We start from the raw sequence: 26,444 nt of genomic DNA, 5'->3' as shown, positions 1-26,444 counted from the left end.
TCGTTTAGCGTTTTGACCCTTAAGTAATGAAATGGTTTGCTAAGGAATCTGTATGAAATGGTTTTCTAAAGAATCCGTGAATGGTAATTTGGTATTTTTCTTAAATATATTGCAAGCCTATTTTGGGATTTACAAGTTTGGATTGGAATTACAAATTTTAGTTTGGAAAATTCTCTAAAAAAAAGTTTCTAAAGGAAGGATAATTTACAAATTTTTGTTGGAATTACAAATTTGAGTTGCGAATATTTCATAATCAACAAATTTTTGTTGGAATTATAAATTTGAGAGGAACTACAAATTTAAATTGTAAATATTTCATAGTCTACACAAAGAGAATTTTGTTTTTAATACATTCAAAACCAGTTTTAAATAACAAAAATCTATATTCTTAACCAATATTTTTTAGATTTCAAGGACATTGATGCCAGAATTTACACTGATTTTCTATTAGGGCACACGATTTTCCATTAGAGTTGTGTGTTTTAGGGATAGGAACTCAATCAATTGCTATTGAACTACATTTTTTTATGTAACTCTTTGACTTATTTCCATCATGATTATATACTTAGAGGTGCTTATGAATACAAAAATTTAATCAATTAAACTAAACCTTTTTTTATGTAACCCTTTAACTTACAACTCCCGACCTTTTTTTATGTAATGCTTTGACTTAAGAACTCCTAACTTGGTCACTGACTGTGATGTAAAATCTCAATACAATTATTAAATTATCTCAAAAATTATGCCTTCAAAACCAATTTTAAGCAACAAAGATTTATTCTTAACCGATTCTTTTTCCCGATTTGAATCATAAACTCCAAAACATCTTTAAACAAAACACAACTAATTAATTACATAACAATTAATTTTGTTTAGAATCTATTAAATATTAAAATCTACATTTGATCTATATATTCAAAACTAAATAATGACATAACAAGTGACTGTGTTAAAAACCTATTAAATACTAAAATCTACCTTCAATCAATGCACATCAACGCACATTCTTACCCAACCACAATAAAAAAGAAATGTTGTTAAGAAAAGTTGTTATATATGTGAACATTTCCCACTCTCATTTTCCCAACTGCAACTCATATATATTACAACATTTCATACATTTTAGCCTCAACTTTCTAATCTATAATCCTGGACCATATTTCATAGCTTCAACTTCCCATTCTACAATACATGATGAAATGGTAATACTTCCACTAAGGTTCACAATCCGCATTTTAGTGAGATGGGTGACTATATTTCATTGCAACATTTTTGCTTATAAATATTTTTTAATTTAAAATTTTAAACTGCATCATTCAAATCTAAATTAATTTTAAGATATAATGTTTAAATCTCATAATTGTAGAACCATTATTATAGCTCTATACCCCACACTTCAATGATCATGTTATTGTTCTTTAATTTTTATTATTGTTAAAGCAGTTGTAGAATTTAAAGTAAATGACCTTCCTATGATGTAAAAATGATTTTAATGAAATTTATTATATTAATTATTTAATTAAATAAATAAATAATTATTGTTTTTAATATTAGTAATCATACTAAAACATGTTATTTTTTTCCTTTTTGAAAAAGTTACAAAATTATATTATTTTCATGTTTTTTTAAACATTTTTTATAATCAGTTTTCAAATGAAATATTTTTAAGTTTAAGATAAAATATTTAGTTAATGAGCTATTAGTTCTTAACTTTATTAGATCTAGTGCATTAAAAAAAAAATCGCTTATCTATCCAAATAATGTGTATGTTTTCTTTACTTGTTAAAAATAGATTAAATAGAATGATCAAAATCACTAAAAAGTTATCTCTTATTAGAGATAGGAAATATCTAAATGAAGAGATCTCCATTAATTCATGAAAAACATTATAATATTCTGAAATGTTTACATTCTTATTTACTATCAAAAAGTCAACTTTAGATAAACTATGAGCTTCCATATTCCTCCCCCTGTACAAAGATTAGGGTGGTTGAAAACACTTCCAAGTTTTATCCTTTCAATTACGAGATAAACTATGAGCTTCCATATTCCTCCCCCTGTACAAAGATTAGGATGGTTGAAAACACTTCCAAGTTTTATCCTTTCAATTACGATATGAGTAATTGGTCATGGCCGCAGCCAGATAAACATGTTCAGCATCTTCTGGGCTTGTTGCACGGGCTGATTATCTATGTAGATGATCAAATCGACCCCAACGGCCCAGACGACGGAGCAGAAAATGACGTCAAACGCATCCCTCGAGCAGTGGAATTAAGAAATGCTGGGATCAAATTTGAGCGATCGGATGGAGGCATCAAGAAGATTAGATTTGAGGCTAAGAGAGCCACAATTCGTCTTCCGCCGATATCACAGACCAGATAGAGGTACTCTTCCATAACCTAGTAGCGTTTGAGGTGTGCAAGGCATCTAAAATCAATTATGTGACGTGTTACCTGAGTTTGATGGACGAGCTGCTCAACTCTGATGAAGACGTGGCTGTGATGAGAAGAAGTAACATCGTTACAAATTACCTTGGGAGCGACGCAGAGGTTGCCGATCTCTTCAATGGTCTATGTAAGGAGTCACCGTTAGCCGGGTAGATGTACTCGGGCAACTGAAACGACAAGTGAATGTTTAGTACAGAAGTAAATTCAAGGTTTGGTTTGCCAAGCTCATGAAGGAGCATTTCTCATTGCCGTGGAGAAGTTTAGCTCTGGCGGCGGCAATTATTGTAGTGTTGCTTACCACTGTGCAAACCCTCTTCTCAATATTCTCAGTATATAAACCATGATCTCAGGTGGCCTTTCAAATGATTTTTCTTTTTCAAATCACTGCATTACAATAGTATGTGATTCGGTGCTTTCTATTTATTTTTTCAGACTAAAAAAACAGACTTTCATTCTTTAACATAGAAAGTTACACATTTCATGGATTATATCAGATCGTACTTAACATAGAAAGTTACATATTTTCATGGATTATATCAGATCGTACTAAGAAGATAACATTGAAATCTACGGATCAACACTTCAAAGAAGAAGATTGTCCACAGAACAGTTTTTCAACCTGAGAAGAGCCAGAAAGCAAGAAAAACAGGGGATCCGTGCAGATCCGATGCTTTTCTGCTTATTAAGTGATTTGCATGTTGATGGTTTTAACAAGTACAAAATGTAGAGGATGAGTTAAAGTGTACGATAAGTTCTTTTGAATATTTTATTCAAACTGTTTTTGCTGCCTTTGGGTTTGGCAATGAAATCATGAATGGGCTTTAGTTGTAGTGATTAGCAGGTTGATTGTCAATTGTATGAATATTGTGGACATGTACAAAAACAATCAGAAATTTTGTTGCACATAGCAGATTTCCAGTACCTCTTACCCTTTCTCTTGATCCATGGATTTAATTGTTGAGTTGCTTTTTAAAATTAAAACCCTTTCGCTCGATCCCATGGATTATGGATTTAATTGTTGAGTTGCTTTTCAAAATTAAAAAACACTTTTAAAAAACTGCATTATTTATATCCATGAAAGAGACACTATGAGACTAATGAACAATTGTTTATATCACTTCATTTTCAGCAAACTCATGTTATGAGACTAATGAATAATTGTTTATATCACTTCATATTCAGCAAACTCATGTTTTAGTAGTACGAATAGAATTATGATTTATATGCTTTTTACATCACAAATATCATTTATCCAAGTTCAATGAAGTTAAGATGGCCTGTTGTCCTCGTACTTGTTACACACTTCAGTTGTATTTTTAAATTTTTTCCAAACCAGATCATGAGTGGCAGTATCAATAACATTCGAAATCTTTGAGTTCATATTTACATGAGTCATATTGGCAGTCAGGGCTTGTCTTTTTGCTTTTAGATACTACTGTCTACTTCGATTGTAAACCATGTCGTGTACAAATAGATTTTCAACTAATCATGTATATATTCAGAAATTTAAGTGTCAAATTTCATGCTAACAGATAATATTATGAGTTTATATTTACATGAGTCATAAATAGAGATATTATCATTTTTGTTGTATTATTTTTATTGGTGTTTTTTCCTCTAAATAATGGAAAAATTTATCTTAATTTAGTTGTCAAACCAGTAATAGAGACAATCATTGCTATCTTCAAATGTTAGTTGACTCATCACTATTATTCAAGGAAAACCGCACCACTTGTAAGTACCCACTTGTGGCCCTTAAAGGGTTAGGCCTTCATTCATGCTAGATTCCTCTGGGTCTTGGGCATTTAATTTATTTCCTTACCTCCGAAAAAGTCTAGCTCTTAGCCAAGAAAAAAAAATCACGGCAATACTCCAAGCCCATATTTTTATTGTTCCTTTTTTTTAAATAGTGTAAAAATCTATTATAACTGAATTGTCAAACTGAGAATGAGGACAACCATCACTATTTGCTATCCATGAATGCAAGCTGACTCATCATTGTTCGGAGTAGCTCTTAGTCAAGAAAAAATAATTTCAGCACAATACTCCAAGCCCATATTTCTATTGTTCTTATTTTTTCTTTTTAAATAGTGGAAAAACCTATTATAGCTGAATTGTCAAACCAAGAATGAGGACAACCATTACTATTTGCTATCCACGAATGCAAGCTAGCTCATCATTGTTATTCAAGGAAAACCACACCACTTGGATTACCCACTTACTCGTGGTCCATAAAGGGTAGGCTTTCACTCCTCGCAGATACCCTTGATTCTTATGCCATTAACTTAAATCTTAACTGAATAAAAATAACTCTTAAATATATAAAATTTTTATTTTAATTTTATATTTCTAATTATTTGTAACTGCAATTAAAAATTTTAATATATTTATATATCATATTTACAACAAATTAAAAATAAAAAGATAGGAAAATTATCTCATTAAATAAAAAATATAATATAATATAATAATTTGAAAATTACAAAAATACCAAATACATTGAATGGAATAAGATCGGAAAAATTACCTAAAATAGATTTGAGAAGACTTATTTCTTACTTTTTATAATCTTGGATATTCTATAACAACTTCGAGTTCATTAACGTCAAGGTAATGAAACTTCTATTTAACAATACAAATACATGTAAGCATTTATGTAACTAAATTTAAAAAATAATAAATTTCAATTACATGAATGTGATTATTTCTTCACAGCCTCATGGGCTCATTACTTTGAGCTAGGGAAAGAAATTAAAGCTTCTTTTGATCATTTTTAAAATTCAAAATATATGTAAGTTGCTATAGGTGTATATTGCATTTTAACTTAGGTGTTATATTTATATTTCAAACTATATGAAATAGATAAGCTTTAACACTTTTACCATGTAAAAATTTAAAAATTAATATATGAAAATAATGAAATTAAAATTAAAATATGTATTTATGTTTTTATAAAAGGAAAAATATGTTTTTTTTTATATTTTTAGAATAGAATAAAAAAGTGTAAGTTTTTGGTTACATGATAGTTTATTTGATTTTTTTATGAAACATTTTGATTTTAATATCTAAATTATGTTTCAGTTATACTTAAAGAAGAAAAACTAATTAGTCATTGGAAAAGAAAGATTAAAGAGGTTAAAAGAAAATATTAACAATTTAACACTATTGTGGAATTTAGAACAGGTACAAATGCCAACATCCAAAATTAAAGCTTCCTTTGAGAGTAGATCTTTAAGAACAATATGCTCCTTGTAATCGTGAAGGATCTTAAGATCTTCAAACTGTTGTTGTAATAACTGGATCTTCCTTTTCCATGATTCCAAGAGAAGCGGAGATCCACCTTTCCATTGAACCAACTCATTATTATTTTAGAATCACCAATTAGTTTGAAAACCTTCACCTACTTCCACAAATCTAACCTTAAAGCACACCACATAGTAATCAACTCAGCAACAAAGTTCGTTCCATTTCCAATGCCCAACTAACATTATAGAACCACATTATTAGGGAATAGAATGGAAACGTCGACCCCACAATTATCCCTTTGATAACAACCATGAAAGAAACCCCATACATTTCCTTCAAATAACACTAGCTCCCTTATACTTCTTATCTTCTTTCATTTCAAGGGCTTGACATATTCCAAAAATGAAACTCTATAATTATGTGAAATTATTGTTGAACATACAACATCATTCTAAAAAAAAACTATTTATCCCTAATCAAATGCATCACATCATAAATGTGGGGATAAATTTAAAAGAGGACAAACTAAATCTCTGAACCTAAAGCCACAAACTTTCTTTAACAGAATTTCCAAACCACCAACCTTTTGTTTTAAGGACTAACAAAACCTCTTTCCAAACAGTGTTAACAAAAGGGAAAAAACAAATAAATGGTCAATAGATTCACTGTTCTGACAACATAAAATACAAAGTCTGTGACCTTCCCATATTTTTATTGCTAAAAAATCCCAACTAAGAATATTCATTTCAAGGAGAAGCGATAAACAAGATGACATTTCTGGAGTCCTTGACATTTCGAAACTAAATCAAACCACCATTGTGAATTACAAGACATATTTTGCTTAATCAAAGCATGGTATCCATGCTTTCCTGAAATAACCCCACATTTCTTGTTTTTAGACTAGGAAAGACTATCTTCTTCATCCCTATTTAAAAAAATACTTGCTTTCCCCAAATTCATAAAAAAAAAATATTCCATTCACCTATAAAAACAGGGAAGATCTATAAATCTTGAGTAGACGCCCATAAATGATTATCAACATCTGAGGGATCATATCTAGCCACAACTACAATATAATAAACATCGTGAGAATTTAGAAATTCCACCAGATCTGCAGACATCCTATGCCTACCATCACACCCAATCCATGGATATTGTCCAATTAATATGTTCCTGCCATTTCCAATTTCCACGTGCTCCATTTTTCCATAACATGTATCCCTCAGGCCACATCTCTCCAAATCATTGACCCAACCCCTCATCGATTTTGACTATCATCTCAACCATACCTCCATTGTGTTATCCTTTGGGTAATTTAACCTTATGACCGAGCTCCTGTAACAACCCCTGGTTGATTTCCTATGCAAATAAATAAAAATAATAACCAAGGTCACGCGACACATATTGCAAATAGAATGTTTGGTAAAACATAGTGATGGGGATCATTGGTGATTAATTAATGACTATGGGAATTGGCAAAGACAAAGTGGAATTAATTGGAATTTATTTATGAAAATAATGGAAAATAGGAGAAAAGGGAGATGAAAGGTCATAGAATTGCATGTGAGGAAAATTCAAGGAAAAATAAAGGAAAATGAAGAAAATAGAGGCCTCAATGATAAAAAGGATTCCGAGGATTAGTTCACGGGTTTTGTGAGTTCAGTCTTTGACAATCTCATTATTTTTTCTCTCTCTCTCATAATCTTGCACACTTAGAGAAATCTTGGAGCATGCTTGGAGCACTCTAGTCTTCATGGATTTGGAGAAAGAAGGCAAAGGAAAAGTAAGAAATGGCAAGGGGATAGAAGGATCAACAACTACAGCGGGATTGCCTTGCAAGTATCGAGTTTCATGTATGATTTCCTTGTTAGTTTTGGCATGCATGGTATATGCATTTGGTTATTTAGTTATAATATGTCATTGATATGGAGGATTACTTGGATTGATAGTGTTTTTTCCTAGCCTTTCCATTTCTTGGATAACCATGGTATTGTGGGTTTTTCCACATGTTTCTGATTGCTGCCTAGGTTCCTTATAGTTATGGGTTGAGTTACTAGTTCCTCGAGCCGTTCGTTGGAACAAATGATCTAGAGCCTTGGAACAACTTGGGTTGAGTTACTAGTCCTGGAGCCTTGGTTGGACAAACGCTCTGGAGCCCTGGAAGGTTATGGGTTGAGTTATTAGTTCCTGGAGCCATAGTTGGGACAAACGCTCTGGAGCCCTGGAAAACTTGGGTAGAGACCAATCTAGTTGGTGTTAGTGATGTCTGACTATTGTAGCTGCTACAACCATCCTCCAAAATTTTTCCTGTGCTTTGATTTTGGAGCCTTATTTCTGTCCACAGAAGCTTATCTTCTATTGTCGTCAAGTATTCATGGTATGTTCAAGACTTATATTTTTATATGGTAATTGTGACTCTTTGTTTCGACCTTGATCTGAACTTTTACAGCTACAAGCAACCTTCTGACTACACCTTGCAACATTGCTGAGATTGCCTCCAGAAATTGCACAATCTTGGAAGGCAGGCCAACCTTGCCTCCAGAAATTGCGCAATCCCTCTTGGCAGGCCAACCTTAAGCTTGAGAACTGCACAGTGCTAGATGACAGCCCAGCCTTGATGATGGAAACTACACAAACCATCCCTTGAGTTCAAAGACCGCACAATCCACTGAGTCAAGAAGTTTCCCAGTCCTTGGAAATTATGCAATCCTTCTTGGCAGTGTGCATGAAAGTTTACCAAAAAAATAAAAAATAAAAAACATCCCTAGAAAATAGGGATTCACTAATTAGTTTCCCGAAGGTGACACACTCACTATTTTTGGAACTTTTCGCCAAGTGTAACTTTTTCCTTGATTTTAGGCATGTACGTCATCAGTCTAGATCTATTTAATAGACACCTATGGAGCGCATTTGTACATTTGATCTTGGAGCTCTAGCATTTCCAAGGAGATCGAGGATCCTTTGGTGGAGTTTGTGGAGATTTTCCAAGTGACTTTTCTTTTGTCTCCTTTTGTCGCTTTTTCTGTCACTTTTTGTCGTTTTGCTTTTGTGAGTGTCGCTTTACTTTTTATTTTCATGGTTGCTATATTTTTAATGTATATTAGCTTTTACAAGTGTTTCTTTAGTCCGTCATTCACCTTTCACAAGTGTCGCATTAGTTTTCTTATTTTTTCCCGTTAGTGGATGTCATTGCGGTGACTCTTCTTTCATGTTTGTTTTCCCTTTTTCATGTTAATATTTCGCACTTGTTTTGCACTAATATATCCATACTTAGTCATATATGCACTTTAAAATGCACATTCACTCAAATCTTCTTGTTTCCCAGACTCTCACTGGGCCAATATGCCCTTCCCTTGGCCAGTTTCACCTTCTCTAGTTGGGAATTTTGCAAGTCTGGAGCTAAATATGCAATCCTCGGCTCTGAGACTAAGAAATGTGTAGTACATGCTGACCTAACTGTGCATTAGTCAGTTCCAAGGCTCAGGTCTGCCACCTTGGCCACTGAGACTGTGAGATGCATAGGCTCTCCCACAATCTGCCTAGGTTGGACTGCAAATTGTTCCGTCTCTAGCCTCAAGCTGCATCACTAGCTGTTGAGATTACACAATGTGTAGTTTCCACAAAGAATCTCCCTCCCTTCACTTCTAGAATTGCATAATTTTCCTAGTCAATGCATGTGGTTGTGCCTGATCTTGATTTGTAAGTTGTTTTGTTGAAGCTAATTTATTGTCTGCCATGAGTGCTTTTTCCTCTCTTGGGTATTACAGGTGTTGGCCATTTTTCTTCATCATCCACTGTTATCTGGCACTGTTAAGGCCTTTCCTTGTAGATTCTTTGAATTTTCTTAAGCTATTCTGGCACATTATGATGCATCAACTGAATTTTCTCTATGAACTTCCTTGCCTTATCGATGTCACTATGACCATCGATGGAAACATCTTTCTCAAAGATTAAATCCAATGGCGGTCTTGGCCAGTACCCATAACATGCCTCAAATTGATCATGATCTGAAATACGTACAACTCTGATTGCTAGAGTGTTGAGAACACCAATTTTTTGAGAAGGATGGTGGTGAGAGTTGGCATGTAAGTAATGTTCTGTGTGTGTTTTCTTACGATAGACCTGGATAGATATGGAACCATATTGGTTTCTATTGATTAGGATGTCAAAAAAGGGAAGGCTTCCATTTTCTTCCAATTCCATGGTAAAATTGATGGAATTGGATTGACTGTTTAGGTGATGCAGAAACGTGTTTAATTTTTCTTTCCCATGGGGCCAGATAATGAAGGTGTCATCGACAAATCTTTTCCACAGTTTTGGTTTTAATGGGGAAGATTCAATGGCTCTGTTTTCAAAGTCCTCCATAAAGAGATTGGCAATGATGGGAGATAGAGGGGATCTCATGGCTACACCATAGGTTTGTTCATAAATTTCATCTTTAAAGCTGAAGAAGGTTGATTTGAGACAAACCTCTATTAATTGGGCCATGTCAGAGGTTGTGATTTTATGGATTACTTTCATGGCTTCATCTATGGGAATGTTGGTGTATAGAGCTTCAACATCAAAATTGACTAATAAGTCATTCAGTTCTAGGTTTAAGTGTTTGATCTCATTGATGAAGTGGGTGGAGTCTTTGACAAAGGAACTTGTGTTGCCCACCAAAGGTTTAAGTTTCTTCGCTAGGTATTTTGCCAAATGGTAAGTGGGCCCTCATATGGTGTTTACAATGGGTCTTATGGGGATGCTTTCTTTGTGTATCTTCGGGGATTCGTAAATCCTAGGGGTGTAGGGGTTATTTTCTATTAGACTTTTAATGTTATGTTCTCTACTTGTTTTTATCAAATTTTGTACATTTCTAAAGATCTTTTTTATGGGATTCTTCTTTAATTTAATGTAACAACCACTGTTTTTGAGGTGGTCTATCATCTTGTCATTATAATATTTTGTGTTCATGATAACTGTTGCACCACCTTTATTAGATTTTAGGACTACAACATTAGGGCTTTGGTTTAAGGTTTTGAGTGCTAGATATCATTGTTTGGAGATATTACTTTTGGGAGGGCTGGATTTTATAAGAATGATAGAACAGTCTTGTCTAATAGTTTCTTTGATGTTGTCAAATAGTTCATTGATCCCATACTCAATGCTGCACAAAATGTCTTCTTTGGGGATGGTACAAAGTGAGATGGAAAAATTTAAACCTTTTTCAAGGAGATCCAGAATATTTGGTCAATGCTGATGCTTGAAAAATTCACCACATGTTTGCTTGTCGAGGTAGGTAGATGTGTCGCTACAGTTGTCAATGTTGTTGTCCCATGGTTATCCATTTTGCTGCTATGTATTGCATTTAGGCCAGCTTCAACCATCTCAATTGTTTGGATTGACTAATCACTTATTGTCCCATGGTTATCCATTTTGCTACTATGTATCGCGTTTAGGTCAGCTTCGACCATCTCTATTGTGGTTAACCCTTGCGTATTTGTCAGCGCAATCTTATTCCGGATCCTAGAGAACGCAATAGAATCGATTGTTGTCCCATTCTCATCGGTTTTGCTGTTATGTATTACTTCTTCAACTGTTGTTTCAGCTTCAGTTTCATTTGCTGCATTTGTTAGTGCAATCTTATTACAGGTTCCAGAAATATCTTTAGATTCAGAGCTTGGAGAGTTCGTATTGCTGGGTCTAACAACTCATAATACTTTCCCTTTGACCTGTGGATTGATTACAGCTAGCATTGGAGCATCAGTTCTAGTCCTGGGATTGTTCCGATGTCCACTAACTCATGTGATGTCATCTAATGTCCCAGCGTTATAGCAGACTATAGAATTTTCCAACCATGATTTGTTTTCCATTTGTGGTTGTTCATATTGTGTTTGAATGACTGCGTTTGCGCTATCTGTTACATTGGGTGTGGGTTCGCTGGAGGGTGAGGGTTGGCTGGAGGAGCTAACATGAGTGGGGCTTGAAATAAGAGAGTTTAAGAAGGAGATCTGAGCTGAGTTTATCCTGGAAGACAAAGGACAATTTTCAGAGGTTATTAGATCCCTGTGTGTAGGGTTGGAAAACTTACTAAGTTTCTCAAATTTCAGTGTGTGCTTTAAACATTTACATTCTTCATTTTTAAGGGCTTTCAGAGCTCAGCATCCTTTGATTCTAGATCAAAGATTTGAATCGATATGGCTTGATAGGCTGAGGTGTAGGTTGAAAGATTTTTTATTTAATTTGTCAAGCTGAGTACGAATTTTGTTAATTTCTGAGTGGATGAGGGATTGGCTAGCCCTGATAAAAATGTGATAGTTTGTCAAGTTGTTTGTGTTCCTCCATGCTTTACCCGTGGCTTAAGAAACTGTGACCTGGGCCATCTAAGACATAAGCTGTCAAAGTCACCTACGTATCGCACCTTGTTATAGACATTTTTGTGTCTTACAGCTCTAAGCATGAAATGTCCATAAAACAAGGGCTCCTAAGTCCCTAAAAGTGTTGTTCTAACTCCTAAAGGAACAAGGTCGACAAATTACAGCTTCTCCCAGAAGTTCTCCACCAGAAACTGCTCAGAATAAGTCAAATCAGGATCATTTCAGCTGCTCCACTAGCCAAGTGTGTTGCATAGCACCTAAGTCCACTAGCTAGGTGCGTTGCAACGCACCTAAATGCACTGTTGAGCGAGAAATGACAAGTGGCAGAGTCATTCCACGAGGTGGAGAGACAATGGAAGCTTCCAGAATCTTCTCCAATGACACTTGCCTCACTGAATTCGACCAAGGATGAGTAAGAGGCTCTCAGTCTCCAAGTGGAAGCAAGAACTGACAGAGAGAAGCCACTAATCAATTCATGAGCTGACTCATCCTCCTTGCATACATCTATATATGGATCCCTCATCCTAGAGATCCAGAGGCTGGAATTTTGCACATTGTAAGGAATTGCTGTTGGTTTTGAGATACATATCAGAGGATTGGGTGATCTATGCTTTGTTGGGTTGAAGAAGGGATTTCTTTGCTGGGAGGTTGATGCTGGGTCAGGAATCATTGGTTGTAACTCCTCCTGGATCTTCTTGTATATCAATAAAACTATTTGAGTTTCTTCTCCATGCTTGTGTTTCATTGATGCTTGTTACATTTGTATGGTTAACTTAAATCTGATCCTAAGTTATTTATGAATATAAACCCATGTCTTTGTATAGTTTCTTTCTTCTGTGATCTTGCAGGTACTTGGTGAAGCTGGGCAAGTGAGAGAGCAGGTAGCTGGGAGCTGTCAAAGAGGAGAGAGATTCGATCAAAAGACTAGCACAAGACACAGGTTGGTTCATCCTATTCCTCTTTGTTTATAGTTCATAAAGAAGAATACAAAAGTAGTTTTCTCTATTTGTTTCTAAGGTAGCTATCACACCTTAGTGGGATAGAGTAGATCTGAATGGACACTTTTCATGATAACAAAATGGCGACTCCGCTGGGGAACGTGTCTAGTTAGTTTGTTTGTGTTTCTCTTGTTGTTTGCTTCATAAACTTAGAAGCAGCAATCGAATTGCATTTGCCATTAACAAATGCAAAGTAGACATCTGCTGCTTCAATCCATTCATTGGATCTGTTTATGACTTGAACAACTGATTCATAGACCAACTGATTGCCCTTGTGATAGATCTTAGAACCCCCCTTAGATCTATCTCTGATTGTGTATTATTGATTGCTTTTACTCGGCCAAAACCCAAAGATTAAACTGCAAACCGTGACCCAGAACCCGGATAGAACTCTCGTTTCTGCCCCAGCGCAGGCTCTGTGAAGAGGTTCTGCATTTCAACGCACTTCTCGAGAGGGATACCTGCGCTGCAATGCAGTTTCTCTGTGTAATAGGTGCGCTGATCAGCGTAGCCTTGTGCAGCTGAGGTTCTTTGCTTCATTTTTTCAGTTTTGTCTCTGATTTTTCCAGCCTGTGATCAGTATTTCACTGTTTCAAGCCCCTTTTCCTTACTGATATTCCGCCTCAGTTGTACAAAAGAAACTGTAAATGTTTTTTGTGTGTTTGTTATGTCATTTACAGTTTTCCATTGCAAAACTATAATAGTCGTACTGTCGTCCTTTGAATTAGATCTGTCGCAAGTGTCGATTTTGATTATAGGGGAAAGTTTATTTGCTGTTGATAGTCGATTATGCTTTTACTTTTGCCTTTGGCTTGAATTTGTGACTTTCTAGTGTCGAAACGAGTATTTATTTCAAAATCATAAAGTTTCGTAATCATCTCTACCTTTTGATTTCGAAAAGAAGCTTGTTTGTGTTTATCACTTGAAAGCAAATTAAAATTTGTACAACAACTTTCTTTTTAGGCATCAATATTAAGAAAGTGAAAAACAAAACACATGCATGTGCATTTGCATATTGGCAGTCTATTTGGCTTGATTTAGGAAAGTGCATTTACAGTGTGCTCTTTGCTCTTTGCGAAAAGATTGTGTCTTTCTTTTCCCTTAGTAGCTAGGATTTTCATTGCTGAAAAGAGATAAAATTTTGTTTATCATCTTTAGATTGCATTTTAGGAATTACATTTACATCTCGTGGTGATCCCAAAAGACAAACTTCATAAGAAAGATCAACTTAAAATAAACTCAATGAACTTAACAACGCTTTGGAACTTAACGCACAACATTTAGAGGTCTAGGCTAGAGACGTATTCTGGCATCGTAAAGCCTGGTAACTGTTGTCCTCACTGATGGTTGGGTGATTCCTCCACTTTGAGACGATAAGTGCCAGTACGGACTTGTGCTCCCACGTACCGTCGAGTATATATTGGGAGACCCCTATAGGCTTAAAACCTTTATCCATAGGAAGCCGTGTCGGCCGCCCTACTGATCGCAATGCACCGAACACAGCATTCGGGAAGATTGACTGCCGTACCGTAAAAAGTATTCTGCAGTTTTGCGATTGGTTTGGTACTCCCTCTACCTAGACCTCCAGAGTAGTCCCTTTCGTTCCTTTTCAGACTCCTTAACGGAAAAGGTCCATCTGAGCACTTGTCACTTCAGGCTCATTAAAAATCGAAGGAGACTAGAGTCATCTTTTGTTTTTTCTTGACTCTTAAAAACTGAAAAAACAAGTTGTGTCAAAGCGTGTTAAAATTTATTTTAAACGGAATATTCATACCCTTTTCCTACGTTGATCTTGGGTTGAGAAAATGGAGCCTACCAACCAAGGAATTCCCCTTGGTGGAAATCCTAGTCCCTTCTCCTCTTGGGGAGATGTTGGTGTGCCCCATATGGCCACATTGTCGCTTCCAGGACTGACAATTGGCTTGCCAGTATGGCTCTTCTCAACCAATGTCGTTCAGAACACCACCATTCCTGAACAATCGAATCAGCAATTAGATGAGTCCAGAGTTGCCCACCAGCCTTCTACTTCCTCTAATTCTTCCTCTCCTCCTTCCTCTTCGCTTGATGGAACTGGTAAAGCTAAAAGCCAAGTTCCTAAGGAGAAGAAGGAAAAGAAGAAGAAAGAGAAAAAGAAGAAGGAGCCAAAGGCGAATGGGGGAAAACGAGTGCTGTCTAACGAAAATCCACACACAGCACCAACCAGGCCTAAATCGCCATGTGTCATTTGCAAAGGAGACCACTTTCATAGAGATTGTCCTTGCATCCCCCGGATACTAAGGGACTGGTCTCCTCGTTTGCACAATCCGGTGTCATCAACCTCTGGTGATCATGTTGAAAGCACACTGTCAACTAGTGAAAGTGAAGCCCCAGGACAAAAAGGGAAAGCTAGATTTCCCTGTAAACTGTGTGAAGGAAACCATTCCCTCCACTGTTGTCTCTTCTTAGATGAAGCTAAAAGAGTTTTGGATGATTGTCCGGTTTCACCGTTACGACTTCCTCCTGGATATAAAAAACTCTTGCCGAGTCCGTCACTAGTTGAGAATCCAGCTGGCCTGCTCAAGTGGTCGGCTGAAGTGCCTATCATTGAAGATAAACCAACTGAATCCATACTAGATGAAAGTCAAAAGGTCGAGGCGGCAGTTGACCCGGTCTTGCCTTCATAGGTTTTATCTTCGGATGATACAGTCACTGAAGAGAACAAGGATGACACCGTCCAAATTCTCTTCATCAACACAGACTCCGACGAACATGGGGGCAATCTTCCTGTTCCTTTACCGCACAAAGGAAGTTCGTCAGAACCATAATCGGCCGTCTACTCGGTCCCACCTCCAAGCAACCTAGTTGTCTCCTTCGACTGGAATCAACCAGGCAGACCCCGCCTACCTGCAAGCATACCATTCTGAATTATCGTTCAAATATATAGAATGGTCATGGCTGGTACCATCATAGATGAGGGGCTTCTGTGAGTATCCTTTCCTCTACTGCTTGGAAAGCGCTTGGTTCGCCATCGCTTTTGCCTGAGATGAGAAATCTGACAGGCTTTGATAAAGGAACCAGTCAACCTTTAGGGATCCTTCCCGATGTGCCCATAACATTGAGAAGGAAGACAGTTCGCATGAACGTCATGGTAGTTCAAGGACCCTTGGATTATAACCTACTCCTTGGACGAGACTATATTTATTGCATGGGAGCCATTGTCTCCTCACTCTTTAGAGTAATGTGTTTTCCGCACGAAGGAAGAGTGGTCAAGCTCGTGGACCAGCTTTCATTTCCCGGATCACGCATAGCAAATAGTCATATACCATCCCTAAATGGTCTCTTCACGCAAGAAATGTCTCCATCCCCAGTCCGTCCTCCCGATGAGCGCGAGTAATTCGGAGGGATATGAGTGAAACCCAGGGGGCATGCATCCTGGTCTGCTTCGACAGGAAAACTTCGGGTATAGGGTAGGTTTCCGCGGGAGAATATGACTAGTCTGTACCCCGTCCGTCAGTGGAAGAGGGGTTATTCTAGAATAAGATTCTCTTGTCAAAGTTATGTGAGTTGGCGGGCATCATCGCTCACCTTTGTTTATCTCGGTAGACATCGCCGAAGAAGTGTTTTGTTTGCTGTGTGAATAGAACAATCTTTGGGTAACCTGTAAGAGGTAGGCCTCTCCTGATAGAACAAATGTTTTGTCTGCAAATTGAGGGGTAACTTTGAAACTCTGTTTTATACCTGGGGGCATGCAAACCTTTTGGCGTGCAAGCGAAGGGCGACTATTTATTTTTTAAATTTTTAGGTCCTCCCTTTAAACCCGTAGGCTAACCCTTTAAACTCGTAGGATTAGTCGTCACCTAACTTGCATAAAGAAAGGATGTGGGGCAAAAATCTAAAAGTTGTCGTTTTTATATGAGACATTCTTATCATATGACTGGATTATCGAGCAGTTTTAGCGCATAGTTCAAGCTCGTTAAAAAATAAACATAAGATATGAGCAAATGTTTCCACCCGCGTTTAAGCTCGTTAAAAAATGAACTATTCCCCGGTAAATAACCACCGTGAATGAAACATTTTAGCCATTAAAGCCTTGGTCGTGTTTGCACCTTCATCTCAAGTTTTCCATTGGCCGATCATTCACCTCCATTTGATTGTTTACCCATTTTGAGGAACAGCTGCGAAGAGTGATTTCACTAGCCATCCTTGTAACACTACCGTGATTGGAAAATTCCAAACCTTACCTGGAATCAGCTGCTACCCATTTTATCACTCGTTCCTCAAAATACGAGTCTTCTTTAAGCTCTTTTCAACTGACTCGTAAAATATGAAAAGATTGCCGTGTTTTGGCCTTCCAGCTCGTTAAAGCGACATGAAGTGCTATCCCTCCTCTAGATTTTAATCTTTTTGGACCTGAGGGATTATTGCACAAAAAGATCAAGCGCTTGTTTTGTTCGGCTCGTTAAAGCTAATCGAAAATTCATCCCTTCTGTATTGTTTTATACTTTTTCGGACTTAAGGGATTAGATGACGAAAAAGGAATTTTGGAGTTAACTTTATGTACCTTTTCAGACTCTCTAAAAATGAAAAGGACCGAGTTATCTTTGTCGTTAGACTCGTTAAAAAGATTAATAGCGACAAACTTGTCTTTAGACGAGAACGAGTTTCACTATCGCTAGGCTCGTTAAAACATAGCGATGGGTTTGCCCGAAGGGCAAATTATAGAACAAGCATATGTTATCCTCCTCAAGCTTGACAAAAATAAAGAGGTACTGGTCAGCAATGACTGGGGAAAAATTGGGAAGAAAACTCAAAGAATCTTTATTGGTAGCAAGTCGCTCTTGAACATGACACTTCCACTCCGTGCCTGAGTCGGGTTGGGTTGTTCCATTCACCGGTCACATCGCCATGGTCTCGCCATACCATCCACATTTGGGGTTAATGCTACCAATCCATCACATAAGTGTCGCCGACATGTTCAAGAGAAGTCATCCAGAAAGGTCACCTGTGTCCCGCCCACTACCATACATTATACTCCATTCTTTCATGACCGCCACCCTGAACCATATATCACTAGACCGTTTTCACCTCCATCAAAATCATTTGCTCCGTTCCGTGTCATTGATGTGGGATTCATTAAGGCCCTCCTATGACGGATCACTTCTTGTCGACATCAGCTCATTATCCAAGAAGTTGATCTAGGAACACCCCATTCAGTACTTTGAAGCTTGCATGCCTCAATGGCAAGTTTCTCACTTCCGGCGACAGGTATACATCAATGACCTTTGACCGAAAGATTTTGCGTGGTGTTCGACGCCAAGCCCTTTATTCACACCACGTGAATTATACTGCAGTACCTTGAGGGTCATTATCATTATCGGTGATTCCTCTCGCGCTTGTTAACAATTTACATCATTGACTGGTAATCAAGCGATGTCTTTCCATGTTCGACTTCAAAACACTTCTCACATGGATCGACTTGTACTTCGAGTGAAGATCGGACGAGATTGAAGACCCCGAATCTAGTTTCATCCATCCGGGCTGCGATATATATTCAGGAAAATAAAGACATTGAAGTGTACAACATTGCAGCACAGATAATCATCCTACCAAAAGGATGATGGCTCTATCAGAATCATCAGTCTACCATCAGACGGTTGTCTGTCCTATGTACATGAAAATGAATTTATAAAGCTGAGCATGGGAATGCTCGCCTCAGCTAGATCATGAAAACATTATGAAGATAATGTATTGTATTGTATCTTATTACAGGTCTCCTCCCAGCATTGAAAGAACTTCGGATCCTCCTAATAAAGCATTTCACCGGCCTCATACTTTAGGGGGCAACTGTTATAGACATTTTTGTGCCTTACAGCTCTAAGCATGAAATGTCCATAAACCAAGGGCTCCTAAGTCCCTAAAAGTGTTGTTCTAACTCCTAAAGGAACAAGGTCGACAAATTACAGCTTCTCCCAGAAGTTCTCCACCAGAAACTGCTCAGAATAAGTCAAATCAGGATCATTTCAGCTGCTCCACTAGCTAAGTGCGTTGCATAACACCTAAGTCCACTAGATAGGTGAGTTGCAACGCACCTAAATGCACTACCAGGGTGCATTGAGCGGGAAATGACAAGTGGTAGAGTCATTCCACGAGGTGGAGAGACGATGGAAGCTTCCAGAATCTTCTCCAATGACACTTGCCTCACTGAATTCGACCAAGGATGAGTAAGAGGCTCTCAGTCTCCAAGTGGAAGCAAGAACTGACAGAGAGAAGCCACTAATCAATTCATGAGCTGACTCATCCTCCTTGCATACATCTATATATGGATCCCTCATCCCAGAGATCCAGAGGCTGGAATTTTGCACATTGTAAGGAATTGTTGTTGGTTTTGAGATACATATCAGAGGATTGGGTGATCTATGCTTTGTTGGGGTTGAAGAAGGGATTTCTTTGCTGGGAGGTTGATGCTGGGTCATGAATCATCAGTTGTAACTCCTCCTGGATCTTCTTGTATATCAATAAAACTATTTGAGTTTCTTCTCCATGCTTGTGTTTCATTGATGCTTGTTACATTTGTATGGTTAACTTAAATATGATCCTAAGTTATTTATGAATATAAACCCATGTCTTTGTATAGTTTCCTTCTTCTGTGATCTTTCAGGTACTTGGTGAAGCTGGGAAAGTGAGAGAGAAGGTAGCTGGGAGCTATCAAAGAGGAGAGAGATTCGATCAAAAGACTAGCGCAAGACACAGGTTGGTTCATCCTATTCCTCTTTGTTTATAGTTCATAAAGAAGAATACAAAAGTAGTTTTCTCTGTTTGTTTCTAAGGTAGCTGTCACACCTTAGTGGGATAGAGTAGATCTGAATGGACACTTTTCCCGATAACACACCTGACCTAGGTCACACCAGCCTTAAGCTAACTAGCTTTTAGCATGTTTCCTCCCCCTAGAATGGGTGCAACAACCTTCATGAGATTTGGTCTTAGGTGACCTTGCTAACAAAGCCCACCCTCAATCGATTATATGTCAGAACTCTAATATATATATATATATATATAGTAATTACCGCAGTACTGGAATATCACCATAAAAAAATCTTGATGAATTAAATCTATAAGGTAATGTGTCATTATTCGACCCCAAGTAACATTTACTTGACACATAACATAATCTATGCAATTATGATTTATTATTTATGTATTGATTGGTGGTATTATTGGCATGCATATTTCACATGGTTTTAGTTTAATCATTTAATACCCTGATGTATTACACCTTGGATTTCCAACCCAAAGGGATGGCAGGAGCAGAATTCTGGTTGATTCCGACTGATATCCAGCTGTCCATCACTTCATTGGTATGCTTTCCCCATCGATGGTCTGCTACAGCTCCACTCCATCAGACAACTGAATAGGCTTGCTTTCATTCCTTTGGTCATGGCATCCTCGGGCAACTTTGGCATTTCTTTCTTTGTTTGGCAGAGCTACCCTATTTTGGTTCTTGGCTACAGGTTTGGAAATGGGTTTATTTCGGGTTTCTTATTCAAATGTAATTTTTAAGTCAGATTAGTTGCCAGATTAGTTGGTCAGATTTGTTTATTTTCTCTTATAACTAAAGGGTATATAAAGGGTTGAAACCCTACTAGGGTAATATTCCTAGCTGGAATGTTTGTGTTCATACTGTATTCTTTCTAGAACTCGAAATTCTTTTGCCAAACGGTTTTCTAATAACATCGTTATTTTCAAGGGGTTTCCTATTTGTCTATTCCCTTTACTTAAAGAATTATACATACTAAATTTTCCAGATTCTCCTACAGTTTTATTCCTTTGCGTTCTTTTATTAAGAGGTTACACACCCAATGTTGGGCAGCTATAAGCAAAATATGTCTAGGGTTTGATATCAAATTTCTCCTCTAATAACCCATCTATCGCTTTTAACATAAAGTAGGAGTTCTAATTTAGACTTAATAAAAAATCAGAATTCTAATTTAGACAATATATTTCATGTATGAGAATTCTAGATAGGGTTTCTACTGTAATAAACCTTCTACTACTTTCAAGCAAAAATCAGAGTTCTAGATACTTATCTTCTTCTGTAGATTTCCATTGTTGTCCTCCTAGACGAGATTCAAATATAAATTAACAAATTTTCTCCCAACCATGAGACTTGCTTTCAAGCCAAAGTCTCCCCATGAGTTGTTGCTCACATGACAGATGATTTCGTGAATTCTACTGTCTTATTTTAAACAACTAACTGATCTTAACAAGACTTAGCTCCTTGACCCATTTGACATATCAGCACGAAGACATCTCCTTTTTCTTCTCTTTTCTTCATCTCAGGTACCAATATCCTCTTGATCTCTTCTTGGAGAATTAATCTTCTAGAAAGTAGTTAGGGATAGGTAACTGCCTATCCAAACTACTTTCACATGTGAGAGTTACAAGATTTACTATTAGTCAAACATTTGTTTCATGCATAACTTAATCAAAATCTTAAATGTATAAATTTAAATAATAATAATAATATCCAATCTAATTTTATTATGGTAAATAAATATTTACAATCTTATTTTATTATTGTATTGTTATTTAATGCTATAACTTTTTTAATTTAATATTTTTATTTTAAAACACTATGCAGGACGAGCGACCGCACAAAAGATTCTTCGCACAGGGTTGTGGTGGCCAACCCTTCACCAAGATTCAAAAGCACACTGTAAGGCTTGCGATATATGTCATTTTTAATGTCTGTCCAAAGAATGAACGTCGAGTGCGAGCATAAGTCTTCTGAAATCCTGAATGGCCTACAGTGGGAGATGAGTGCAACTTTGGCAAAGTGCGACCTTTAAGGGTGGATGTTTGTGATATCACTACTTTGTCCTTGTAGCGAGGAATCTCATCCTGCCAAGAGTAGGGGGCTGTGGAATTTGGATCCGCCTGCAATTTTTTAATGAGTTGGGAGAGCAAAGGATGTGAAAACCATTCCTTGCGAGCCTCTTCAATCCACTCTGCAATAGGAGGAGAGATTGCTAGCAAGGTGATTTTCTCCTCAAATTGGTGTGATAAAGCATCCGCTACGACATTTTGTCGCCATTTCTTGTAAATTATCTCATAATCATATCCCAACATTTTGTCTAGCCATTTATTTTGTTGTGGCGAGGATAGGCATTTCTCCAAAAAATATTTAAAGCTTTGGTTGTCTGTGCGGATTTGGAAACGCCACCCCAATAAGTATGGTCGCTAGGTATCCACTGCATGTAAGATGGCCATCATCTCCTTCTCATAGGTAGATTGTCCCAGATTTTTCCCACTTATTTGTTGGTTAGTGAAGGCCAAGGGTCGACTTTTCTGCATTAAGACAACCCCAATACCCGTACCTGAAGCATCACATTCAATCACAAAATATTTGGTGAAGTCGGGTAGTGCCAATACGGGAGTGGAACACATGGCCTGTTTGAGAGCTATTTTCAATTATTGTTTGATTTCATGAACTCTTACTTACATATAACACTTTTGTTGTATTTCCTTTCATTTTTCATAGACCATTATGATCATATTACCTTGTCTCTTTTTACTAATGGTTTTATGGTGAGATATAGCATGATTAGTTTATTGATATAGAATGCAAGTTTTGGAGTTGCATAGATTGTAGATGTTCTCATGCACTTTACCATGAGCATGTGTCCCCATTTTGGAGCTATATGTTATCCCTTGACATCTAGTGGTAACTAGATGATATTTTTCTCAAGTGACTCTTATCTCAAATAATAGTTCCACAAATGAGATTTATGATTCTCCACTAATTGTTAACCAAAGATTCCTCCCACATTTTCTTAGTTCACTCGCATTTGATGGATATGGTGCATAACATACATGAATTACATTATTTTCTCACCTCATATTGAGTTTTAATGCCTTATGTACTTGTCATTAAGTGTTGATGATTCTTTGAGTTAGATAATGGATCATGATGCTCTAAATTTGTGCCTTTTGCCTTCTTTTACCTTGGTGATGATCAAAAAATTCTAGATAAGTGTTGTCACTATTTGTTTGAGTTATACTATTAAGGGGATTTCAAAGGGGTAGCATGCCCATATCACAATCCATACTTAACACTTTCCATATTTCCCATTTCCCATTGTCGCTTTCATGGTTGTTGTCACCTGTCACAAAAAGGTTCAGGCATCATAATCCCATGAGAAGGAATTATAAGGTGAAGGTCAATTTAACTAAATAAGAAAAAAGGGGGGAGGAAGAGAAAGATGCAAAGTAAAACAAAAATAAAATAAAATAAAAAATAAAAAGCCAAGGCAAAGCTTGAGTAATTGCCCCCTCATAATGAGGCCATTACACTAAGTCCTATGCGAGGAAATGCATCACTTATAAAAGGACTAAATGAAATTATTTGAAGTTTTATCTAATGAAACTCATATGGATAAAAAGGGACTCAATGAAATGAAGTTTGAAAAAAAGCCACATAAAGTGGTCGTAAGAAATAGTGCAAAGGAAAGGGTATATCAAAGCATATGTTCTCCTCCATTTTCAAACGTGCTCATGTTAATGAATATCTTAAATAACCTCACTTGATTGTGTGATGCAACTTATGAAGTCACATGCCAAACCATACTATATATCACTACACCTACTCCTTAATGGCCTTTCTTGGTAACCACTTCTCTTCTTGTGCATTGACATATGTAATATGTACTAATAATGACCCTCCCATACCTAAAGGTGGAAAATAGCATGAATTATATGAGTTATTTTGAAGTTTGAAGATGATGTAAGTAGTGGCTTCAACCTATGACATGACCCTTTTTTTTATGTTGCATTGGACTTGTGTGCATGCTTCCAAATAAATGACTATGTTGGGTCACTTCACCTCACATTAGAGAAATTTTAGGGTCTAAAATGAGCCTCCTAATGAATATTATAATATCATAGTGGAAATAATAAAATAAAATTAGATTACATCATCAAATTTTAGAGGGAAGAAAGAAAAACTATTTTTTCAATTCATATTTTCAACTTATTTCCATATGCTTTTGCTCAAATTTCAAGTGGGAGAGCTCTTTGTATGTAGAATTTAATTCCTCATCTAATGAGTACCCTCGTTGCGTACTTCCAATACACTCTGCTACACGAACAATGAGAAGTACATGAAAAAATGTTATTGCAGTAACATTTTTTCATGTATTTTTCGTTTTTCGTGTAGCAGAGTTCCTAACTTTCTTATATGTGCATATCTTCTATGCGCATATACAGAAATTGTGCATATATGGAAGATATGCGCATATACGGAAATTGTGCATATACGTAAGATATGCATGTATTTTCCGTATATCCCTAACTTTCTTATATGTGCATATCTTCCGTATATGCACGTCGTTTATGTATCTACATTATATATGCGCAAATTCCATATACAGAAATTGCGCATATACGGAAATTCTGCATATACAGAAGATATGCCCATATACGGAAGATATGCGCAGTTTCTGTATATGCGCATATCTTCTGTATATGTACAATTTTTGTATATGGAATTTGCGCATATACGATGTAGATACATGAACGAAGATATGTACAAATTCCATATCTAGAAATTGCGCATATATGGAAATTGTGCATATACGGAAGATATGTGCATATACGGAAATTGTGCATATACGGAAGATATGTGCATATCTTCCGTATATGAATGTCGTTCATGTATTGCATCGTATATGTGAAAATTCCATATACATAAATTGTGCATATACGGAAGATATGCGCAATTCCATGTACAGAAATTGCGCATATACAATAATTGTGCATATACGGACAATTCCATGTACAAAAATTGCGCATATATGGAATTGTGCATATACGGAAGATATACGCATATCTTTCGTATATGCACAATTTCCGCATCTGCGCAATTTCTGTATATGGAATTTGTGCATACACGATGCAGATACATGAACGACGTACATATACAAAAGATATGCATATATAAGAAAGTTAGGGATATATGGAAGATATGCGCATATCTTCCGTATATGCGCAATTTCCGTATATGTGCATATCTTTCGTATATGCACAATTTTCGTATATGTGAAATTTCTGTATATGGAATTTGCGCATATACGATGTAGATACATGAATGAAGATATGTTCAAAATCCATATACAGAAATTGCGCATATACGGAAATTGTGCATATATGGAAGATATGCGCATATACATAAATTGCGCATATACGGAAGATATGCGCATATCTTCCGTATATCTCTAATTTTCTTGTATGTGCATATCTTCTGTATATGCACGTCGTTCATGTATCTGCATCGTATATGCGCAAATTTCATATACAGAAATTGCGCATATACGGAAGATATCAGAAGATATGCGTAATTTCTATATATGGAATTTGCGCATATACGATGCAGATACATGAACGACGTGCATATATGGAAGATATGCACATACAAGAAAGTTAGAGATATACGGAAGATATGCATATATCTTCTATATTTGCGCAATTTCCGTATATGCGCATATCTTCTGTATATGCACGATCTTCGTATATGCGCAATTTCTATATATGGAATTTGCGCATATACGATGCAGATATATGAACGACGTGCATATACAAAAGATATGCACATATAAAAAAGTTAGGGATATACGGAAGATATGCGCATACCTTCCATATATGCGCTATTTCTGTATATGCGCATATCTTTCGTATATGCACAATTTCCGTATATGCACAATTTTCGTATATGGAATTTATACATATCTTTGTTCGTGTATCTATATCGTATATGTGCAAATTCCATATAAAGAAATTGCGCATATACAGAGATTGTGCATATAGGGAAGATATGTGCATATACAGAAATTGCGCATATACGGAAAATATGCGCATATCTTCCGTATATCCCTAACTTTTCTATATGCATATCTTCCGTATATTCCCGTCGTTCATGTATCTGCATCGTATATGCGCAAATTCCATATACAGAAATTGCGTATATACGAAAATTGTGTATATACGGAATATATGCGCATATCTTCCGTATATGCACAATTTCCATATATGCGCAATTTGTATATATGGAATTTGCACATATGCGATGCAGATACATGAACGACATGCATATACGGAAAATATGAACATACAAGAAAGTTAGGGATATACTGAATATATGCGTATATCTTCCGTATATGCGCAATTTCCGTATATGCGCATATCTTCCGTATATGCGGATATCTTCCGTATATGCGAGATCTCTGTGTATGAAATTTGTACATATCTTCGTTCATGTATCTACATCGTATATGCGTAAATTCTATATACAGAAATTTCGTATATACGGAAATTGTGCATATACAGAAGATATGCGCATATACTGAAATTGTGCATATATGGGAGAT

General features: G+C 36.5%; 1 pseudogene; it reads left to right on the top strand.

The window, feature by feature from the left end:
- The first annotated feature begins 2,462 nt into the window (after positions 1-2,462).
- Positions 2,463-26,444, top strand: part of LOC149234602 (glucan endo-1,3-beta-glucosidase-like) — a 40,441-nt pseudogene continuing 16,459 nt past the window's right edge.

Source organism: Pinus tabuliformis, chromosome 8 (assembly GCF_031772625.1).
Source record: "Pinus tabuliformis cultivar Carrire ecotype Pingquan chromosome 8, CPIR1, whole genome shotgun sequence".
Lineage (NCBI taxonomy): Eukaryota > Viridiplantae > Streptophyta > Pinopsida > Pinales > Pinaceae > Pinus > Pinus tabuliformis.
This window is presented reverse-complemented; position numbering and strand designations above follow the sequence as displayed.